This window comes from Sceloporus occidentalis, unplaced genomic scaffold, assembly GCF_023333645.1.
Source record: "Sceloporus occidentalis isolate IW3139 unplaced genomic scaffold, rSceOcc1.0.p SCAF_11, whole genome shotgun sequence".
Taxonomy (NCBI): Eukaryota; Metazoa; Chordata; class Lepidosauria; order Squamata; family Phrynosomatidae; genus Sceloporus; species Sceloporus occidentalis.
The window spans coordinates 13,066,865-13,077,053 of record NW_028316991.1 but is presented as its reverse complement, the minus strand read 5'-3'; positions in this window follow the sequence as shown (position 1 = coordinate 13,077,053).

The window sequence follows — 10,189 nt, the reverse complement described above, 5'->3', positions numbered from 1 at the left end:
GGGGGCGCAGGGTTTACGCCTGTGGGATCAAGGCTTCCCTAGCGACTATCCCAATCAAAAATGTTTAAGGTCATTTCATAACCCATTGATAGCTCCTAATGTAATTGAGCAATATATTTAATTAACAATGAAGTGTATTTACATAATTTTATTTCTAAACACATTTTCTTGTTGTTTATAAACATCTTAATGTGACTTTTAAGGACTATGGAAATAGTGATGAACTCATAGCCAGCAAACATAAAAAAAAAGAGACATCAAGGAAAGAAGTTTTAGACAGGGACACGTGGGTCATATGTTATAGAAATTCATCCCAACTTCCAGTCACTTTAAATCTACTCTAAAAAATATGGTTTCACTTTTTCAAGACTCTTCTTGTTGCCGTATGTGAAGCTGCATGATAAAAATGATGATGGTGACTTCATGGCCCAAACTCTACAAATGTAAGAAGATTGTGGAATATTATCAGCTTATCCCAATGGGTATCTCCATGGAATGTTCCGCAGATGAATGAGCCGCAATTTCCAATCGTTTTTCACCAAGATAATTGACGTCTTCATACACCATCCCATATATTACAATCTAAATCCTAATTTGCCAAAATGTTTGTGGTATATAAGGGAAAGACTAATACCATATATCTTTAGTTGTTAAAAATGAATAAAAGCTATAGTGTGTGTAGGCACTTTAGTAATGTACCATTTTGGTCTCTTTGGGTGAGAAAAGGCGTTATTGTCACTTGCAAGATTTACTGAGTCATTTTGAACAAGTACGAATGTACGCTTAATAATAACTAAATTACATATTTTATTCATTTACTTGAACAGTTCAGCTTTGTAGGATGTTGACAGCTGCTCTAATCAAGCCTAACAATGATGGTCATCACATGACAGTTCTCTTGTTGCTGGGTAACGCTGCGTGATGGCATCAGTAGAAACACTTAAACAAGTAGCATGAATGTTTAAAAAGGCTTCAAAATTTTAACTCACTATAAAAAAAAACTTGGATATGGTAAGTTTCCTTAAGGTTGAGCTTTCACTACTACCGTGCAGTGTCCTCGACTCCACCTTTCACCTAAGCAGTAGGTTTTTCAGAATGAAGCTGGTAGGAAGGCAGGGAAGGCTTAACAAGACAGCTTACTGTCCCTGACAGCCCTATAATAGAAGAATGCTTATTAGTGAAAATATTAATATAATATAAATTAGTGAATATGATCTCTGGAGTGCCCTTTAATCTTGGAATGTGTTAGGTCAAGACTCATACATACATAGGTGCCCTCTTGGTTTATATTGGGCATGCTAGATCTAATTTACAAGCTATTTTTGAGTCCAAAAATACGTTCTAATTAGACTTCGTACGAATTGCAAATGCAATGAAATTTGCCGGTTTCGTAAAATGAGGCCAGACCCCCATGAAACTGACAAATTCAAAATTTCTCTTTCACTCACACTTGCTCATTCTCCCTACCTCCTCCATTTCCCCCTAAGATAACCCTGTGTAAACATCTGCATGAAACAGAATTTCTTGTCTGGAAACAATTGGATGAAAAAAACCCAAAAAATTAGTCTGCATCATTTTTAAGTCATTTGTACGTCTACTATAAATTAGATTTTGGTTCCCTTTACTCAATAACAAATGGGTTGGTGGCTAGAATTATAATTCCTGAAATTCAGTAACAAGTGCCTTTAAAATAAAAGTTTCTCTTTTGCTTCCACGTGTTTACGTTTCTCATAAACAGTTGCTGGGTACGTGCTTTATAACTATTACTAAAGCATCACACATTGGTTGCCGTATAAAATGCCAGAGCAATATAGATGGTTAGTAGTTTAAACTAGGATACCCCCCCCAAAAAAAAACACCACCTTTTAGTGGATTTTATCAAAATAACACCATAGCAGGAGAGGTTTACTAATGAAAGCAAGGTACTGATTTCTACTGTACCTTTGAGTTGTTTAGTTAACTCTTTCTGTCCAAGTGGGGCAAGGGTTAAAGCGTCTATGATGATGTGTATGCGTATGATATGAAAATATTTAGAAATTATTTTTAGCTCTGCCGATGCTCCCAACTGACCATGACATTTCCAAAAACAGAGGGTGTACGTGGTGAATGACACTAGGAACAGGGACAAGGATTCAGGTCCCACTGAATGGAGCACATCATGAACTTCTGCTTCTTCAATTTATGTAAATCTCCTTATAAAAAACAACATGCCATACATATCTGTAATTGAAATTACTACAGCCCAAAACACGTTGTGTTAAAAGGTTATTAATGGATTTGTAAATATATATCATGTTTTCTTCCAGTATCGAAAAAGGTTAAATTCATTAAAAGATTTATACCTCCAAATACTATTTTATTTTTGATTGTAACAGGAAATTTTCATTGCCTAATGACTTATTACAAATGTAAGCATTTTCCAGCAAATATTGGCTCCAGATTTTGGAAAGATGCATGCAAAATATATGTCATTTCAAGCTGATCCTCTCTCGCAGCTCGTGTAGTCAAAAACATAGAATTTAACAGCAAATAAGAACCATTCGACCCATCTAGTCTGCTCAGGATGCTGATTCCGGCTCACGAATAGCGGTGGAGGTCTCCAGCCATATTATGCACGTTAATGCATATGATAGCTGTGTGGTCCCTTTATATGTTCACAGCGTCCCCTCCTTGAAAATATGGAATTTAGAGGGTTTAAAGCAAAAAACTAAAATTGTGATGGCACAGGCGATCCCTACACTAAACCCAACTCAAGTCATGCAAAATACCTATGTATAAAGGTTAAGAAGCTCAAAATGTGTGTACCGTGTTAGCCACGGAAAAACAGGAGAAAAGAATAGTTAAGGCATCTTCAATGAAGAAAATATTTTTTTTTCTTAGGCCACGTTCTGCCATAAAGGTTATCTGGAATCCTGGCCAGATCCCACCATAAAGTAAATTGAACATGAAGAGCATCCAAGCATGACATCTTCAAATGATGCCAAATTGTTGTCCTGTTGTAGGTGCCATAAATTCCTACAGGGAACCAGGCACTGGCAGCAATCAGCTTCTTTAGAGTTATGATTTGAGTATAATGGTTAAGTTTCCATAACAAAATAATAATATCAAGATGTACTGTGTGCTTAGAGGTTGACCTCTAAAAGCATATGAAACAAGGCAGGAGAGGGTTAAACAGGACCTGGGAAGTAAAAACAGGGAGTATTTGGTACTTGTACACTTGTAAACCATCGGCTGAACACCCCAGTTTTATTAACATACAAGGTACCATAACAACAAAATACGTCATATTAAAATATCAGGCAGGGGTTTGCTGCCAGGCTTTACGACCCAGCTCATTAGGAGATTCCCCATGAGAAAGCAAATGGGCATCCCCCAGAGACAAAGGAAGGTGAATTGCTAAAAGAATAGGAACCTGAGAATAAGAATTTCCTTTATTGAACATTGTTTGACAAGGGATTTAACATCTGGAGATTCCCGCGGGTTATTTTACTTTAGATTTTTACGTTATATGTACGTTTTCTGTGTTTTATCCCCATTTATTGTATCACTGTTTTGTATGTTATCTGCTACCATTATTTCTGTAAGCACTGTAACCACTTTTGTCAGATATAATCAGTTCTGTCTTTTTGCTCTGAATTTGAACTTATAGCTTTCTGGGATAGTCGGAGTGATCAAGTTAGCTATTTTCTAATTTGGAAAGTTTTACTTTTTTTACTAAATTGGGGTTTTCTATAGTTTGAGTGGTGCAGGAGCTTACAGAGAGCTTGGAGGTGGCAGTGATTAACGTTGGGGTCATGGGGTGAACAGATTTGGGGGTTAAGATGTAGTTGCTCTGGGCCCTGTGGGGAGAGCAGCAAGTGAGCCTGTGGGCTGATTTATTTACCATTGACCCTTTCATGCCCACTTTCTCCCCTAACATTACGTTGAGCCGGAAAGGCTCATACGGACAGTAAACTCCTGGAGCCTCCCCATGCCAAGTTTTGATATCAGGAGTTAAAGGTCCACATGAGCGACTCTATTGGTTGCCGGCAGGGAGCTCCTCCGGCATCAACCAATGAAGCGCAACTGCCTTTATCACGCCCATAACTCCTGTGTTTCAATGGCACATTGGATTGGCTAATCGAATAATTGGTCATTAGAAAATCCTTTTGCAATTATGTTAACACAGCTAGATATTGTGTTATTTTCTATGAAAACAGCTTAGTGACTCTCTCTCAACATCAACTTTTTGGTGCCAGTTCACATCAGCTATGTTGCACGTTTTTATCAATATAATCTAATTATCAATATATTTTTTGATGGAATTTATTTTTTTTATAGATGGAAAAAGTGATTATTACATGTATTGCTTTTATCTTCCAAGTGCCAAGTAGTTTTAACAGTTTTAACACCCCCAACGCACTTGCTTTCACTGTTCTATCCGTCAATCTGGTTAAGCATAATGCACTTTAAAATATTTTTTCAGAGGGTATTTGAGGGCATGTGCTATACGTCTGCTTTGAATATCATGAATTATTCATATTTTAATGTTTAGCAAATGAGTACTAATTACATCTATTCATTGACTGCTTCTTTTAATCTACCACAGAAAACACGAATCCCTCTATTTCTGTACATTCATAATGATTCCAACAAGTAACTTTTAAAAATAGATCTCAGTACATGTCTCAATACAGGTACAAGAATAATCCTTCTTCATATGCCGGGTTACATTGCTTTGCCGAGCATTTAATCATCTGATTTTTAGTATTGTGTTTTCTCCTAATACTTTTGATTTTAAAGGGTTAAAATTAAGTTACATTTAACTGCTAGAATTTCTTTTACAGTATATAACAGGTCATAGGAATGACCTGTTAAAGGGAAACTCCTAGGTACTCATAAAGTACTTCAATATGCTTTTTTCTGGTTTGGCTGTGTGGGCCATTAAAATGTTCCTCTAATATGTCATTTTAGAAGAATCTAATATTCATTTTTACTTAAGATTTGAAGGGCAACATTATATGTCACTTTGAATCATTGTAAAACACATTCATATAATGCACACATTGTGATTGGGGTAGATTAGGGAGTGAATGACTTGTGTGTGCATCTTAGAGAGTGGTTTGCATTGAGATTTGCTGGCAGGTTGCGCATATTTTCCTGTTGTAGAGTTTGATTATTATTAATCATATTATTAGCCTTTATTAAGAGTCAACATATTACGCAGAGCAGTACAATTTACAGATATAATGGTTAACAAATATACATTTACACATACAGACATAACAGGAGTTGAGGTGCCATCAGCTGCTGTTAGCGGTACAGATGATGAACTCTTGCGTAGACTGTTGGCGCTATATAAATAAAAGATAATAATAATAATAAATCTGTGCTGTAAACCCTACTTTAAACCTACTTACTTCCTAGGTGAATTTAAAGATTCCCAAGTTTATTAAGGTATCACACAGGTAATGTCAGGATGGCTGTCTGCCAGCTGAAGCTCAGTAGAGGTTGGGTGATGCAGCAGGACAAGGACCCTAAGCATCAAGGAAATCTACTACAGAATGGTTCCAAACAACAAGAACAAATGTCTTTTAGAGTGGCTTAGTCAGAGCCCAGACCTTAACCCATAAGAGATGCTTTGAATGAAATGCAGGTTTGATCCCCAGGTCTTGTGTGGCTTGCTGCCAAATGAGGTTTCACCAGTTATCAAATCAAGATTTTACTTACTTTTTCCACCAGCACTGTGAATGTTTAATGGGTGGGTTCAACAAATACATAAAAAATCATAAGAGGCATTTATGAACAATTTGGAAAACCAGGCAATTTCAAAGGGTTCATTTACTTTTTCTTGCCACCGTGTATCAACATCTTGGAACCAAGATATCAGACTATGAACTTTTGTAATCACACCTTTTATCTGTTTGTATTTTTCTGGCTCCACTAATCCTATGCCCCTGTGTGTTGTATTGGTACACATGCAATGCATTATCAGTTTATGTTAATCACCTACACTATTGTCTCCATTCATGTTGTATGTATTTAAGACTACTCATTTCTTAATCTTTCTGAAGAAGTTTCCTGAGGTACCAAAAGCTTGTGTAAATTTAAATCTTTTTCTATGCCTAATAACTTCAACTAAAAGGTTCCATTGTGTCTTCAGCAAATACAGCAATATCCATTTGACTTTAACCTGTATAGAATAGCGACTTTCAGTTTCCAGTTTTGTGTTTATACCCAAGTATTAACCCCTTGATGACAATTGCCGGTCCGGGCACGTCACGGAAAAACAAGTCGTTTACGACAAATGATGTGCCAGGACCGTCATTTGTTAAAACGGGTGGAAAAAAAAAAAATCGATCCGTGATCCATGTCTGGCCCCTCCCCGGGGCGTCAACATCCGCCATGCAATGTATGGTTGCGGACGCCCGTTTTAAAAGCGTTTAGGAGGCTATCCCACCTTGTTCTTAGAGGGCTGGTTAGTCTCTGCTTGTCCATCGTAGGGCAGGGAGATCCATGCCTATGCCAACCCTATCTCTACTTTCTCCATGTGCTTTTGGCTATGACATCATAACCAGTTTATCCCAACAGTGTTTTATGGGGTTTAGGGCAGGTCTCTGTCTGGGCCAGTCAAGTTCATCCATACAAAACTCATCCAACCATATCTTTACGGACCTTGCCTTGTGCACAGGGGCACAGTCATTCTAGAATAGAAAAGGATTGTCCAAAATGTCTAGGTATGCAGAAGCATTAAGATTTCCCTTCACTGGAATTAAGGGGCCCAACCCCTGGAAAAAAAGCCCCATACCATTATCCCTCAAACTTCACAGTTGGCACAATGCAGTCAGGCAGGTAAAGTTCTCCTGGAATCCACCAAACCCAGACTCGCCCATCAAACTGCCAAACAGAGAAGCGTGATCCGTCACTCCACAGAACACGTTTCCACTGCTCCAGAGCCTAGTGGCGGCTGCTTTACACCACTAGATCCGGAGCTTTGCATTGAACTTGGTGACGTGAGGCTTGTATGTAGCTGCTCGGCCATGGAAACCCATTCCATGAAGCTCCCGCTGCACAGTTTTTGTGCTGATATTAGACTGATATTGATGTCAGCGGAAGTTTAGATCTCTTTAGCTATGGAATCAGCAGAGCGTTGGCGACTTTTACGCACCATGTGCCTCAACCCCACTCTGTGATTTCGGGTGGTCTTTCGCTTCGTGGCTGAGTTGCTGCTGTTCCTAAAAACTCCCACTTATTGCAGACTTATTGCAAAGTCGGCATCCTATCACAGTAGCGCACTTCAATTCAATGAGCTCTTCAGAATGACCTGCTTTTTTTTTTTTTTTTAGAAATGTTTGTAAATGCAGTTCGTATGGCCAAGTTTTATTTTATACAGCTGTGGCACTGGGTCTAAAAATCCACTGAATTCAATAATTAAGTGCTGTGTCCCAATACTTTTGTCCATATAGTGTATGTAGGCCACAATACTCACGATTCAAAATTGTATTAGTCATATAATGTTATCTATTTGTCGTATATACATTTGTCACATAGCCCCAGAATCAATTGGAATATCAGAAACCCTTTGAATTGTGTACAACGTACACTGTGAACAATGGATCTCAGCGTGGGATGAAATGGCATTTTTCTAATCAGCTCCTTACAATACAACACTGCTGCGCAGAGTGTATCTGACATAGGAGTAGCATTGTTGTAACACACGTAGAGCATATAAGGCAGGCTGGCAATTCGCAAATATTACTTATTTTGTGAGAGTTTTGCGCACATCGTATATATAAAATATATTTTTTCATCATCACTTTTACCCATTTTTCTATATACTGGACCATACAGATTTTCACCAGAAATTGCAATGTAACATTATAATATTAAGTATTAAATTCAAAGTATTTTGAGTGATTTTCTGCTGTTTGTCTCTCATTTGCTTGACTGTATGGGTATCCTGTGAAATGTATTAAATAGGGCAAAAAACAGGAAGTTGGTTGATTCATTTATATTCAATTTCACAATGCGTGGCAAAGCCTTTCTAGAAAAATTTATAAAACTGTAAAAATTGTATGTCACCCGAAAGTTGAAAATCACTCTTTCATACAAGAAAAGTTACATAATTATTTTTCTTAAGGGTGATGGAACATCACAAAAAAAAAAAAAAGTTAAATTTTTACTGGTGGCAATGACAGCCGGGTCTTCTCTCTGTGAGCACCATCACATTAAAAGATTTAAAAGCAGGAACTCGGGGCATTCCCTGGCGGTGATCTCATCACTGACATCACTGGGGGATCCCCATCATGCAGCAGGGACTTGTGGGGCCTCTAGAGATGTGGCTGCAAACAGCAAGCAGAGGGTTACCAGGGGATTGCTCTATAAGTGAACCCTACAGGTGATGTCATTAGTAGCATCTCTGAGGTCAGACAAAAACCCAAAGGAGCTATTCTGATAGAGGACATCTCTCATATCTATCTATCTATCTAATATTAGCACTGTGACTAAACCCAGCAGAATACTCTGGCTTGACTACTATTTAGTAATTGTTTTAGTTAATTCGAAATGGAGGATATTGGGCAACATTACATGTCAAAACTGCAAAAAAAATTGAAAACATTGGTAAAAAACATGCCTGGATTATATATTTTACAAAAATAAAAAACAAAACCTTTGCAGAGATCAGTGACGAAGCAGATGCCCTAAGAGTCCAAATTCCCTAGCAAAATGCCCCATTTATACACATATATATATATATATACACACATATACGGTACATACATGCATGCATACATAGTAGCTTTATGGGGGTTTCAAGATGTGTGGCAATGATTGACGTTAAAGGAGCAAACTTTGAAACGTTTTGCGCAACTTGTGATATTTGCCCTATAGAAGCCAAAATAAATGAAAATTCTTGGCATACAGGGTAGTTTCTTAAAAGCCCCGTTCGGGGGGGGAGGGGACTTCTCAGCTATCGGTTGTATGCAGGGCCGGACTGGCCCACCGGGATACCGGGAAATTTCCCGGTGGGCCGGAAGGTCCGTGGGCTGGGCGGCCGGCAGACTTACCATGAAGACAGCCGCTGAGCGGCTGCAAATGGCAATGAACGCCTCCCTCGGTGCCAGGGGCGGGCTGGGCAGGGGGGCAATTGCCCCCCAGGCTTCCCGAAATCTAACCAAAGCGGCCGCTGGGTGCTGATGCGGCCGGCCGGCATCAGCACCCAGCAGCCGTGTGCGATGGCCGTCTAGTGATGGGAGCAGTGTGAGGGGTGAAAGCTCCGCCCCCTCGCACTGACCTTTCACCCCTCACGCTGCTCCCATCACTATGCGGCCATCAGATTGCTGGGAATGTAATCTGAACGGCCGGTGCGTGCTGATGCCGCCGGCCGGCTCTGCTTTAATACTTTTTTTTTACTTTATATGGCAAGCCGATCCAGCTTACCATATAAATTAAAAAAAAAGTGTTAAAGTAGCTCCGGCCGGCGGCATCAGCACGCACCGGCCGGTTAGATTACATTCCCAGCAGTCTGATGGCTGCATAGTGATGGGAGCAGCGTGAGGTGGAAGCTCCGCCCCCTCGCACTCAGACTGCTGCAGCACCGGATGTCAGGTCAGTGACATCCTGTCAGCATAGAGGAGAACAGTGTGCAGCTACCAGGAAGTCAAGACAAGTAGAAGGTGAGTAAAATAATGTATTTTTTGTACTGTATAATGTTTTTTGTATTTGTTAAAAACAAAAAAAATCGGCATGTGTGTGTATGTAAGTGTGTCCCCCTATATGCCACTCTGCCTCCAGAAATGCCTTATACCCCCCTATATGCCACTCTGTCCCATGATATGCCTTTTAACCCCCTATATGGCAGAGTGGCATATAGGGGTATAAGGCATTTCTGGATGCAGAGTGACATATAGGGGGTCAAAAGGCATATCTGGAGGCAGAGTGGGATAAAGGGGGTTAAAAGGTATATCATGGGGCAGAGGAGCATATAGGAGGGTATAAAGCATATCGGGGAGGCAGAGTGGCATATAGGGGGCATAAGGCTTTTCTGGAGGCAGAGTGCCCCATGATATGCATTTTAACCCCCTTCATGCCACTCTGCCTCCAGAAAGGCCTTATACCCCCTATATGCCACTCTGTCCCATGATATGCCTTTTAACCCCCTATATGGCAGAGTGGCATATATTATTTTTTATTTAATATGGCAAGCTGG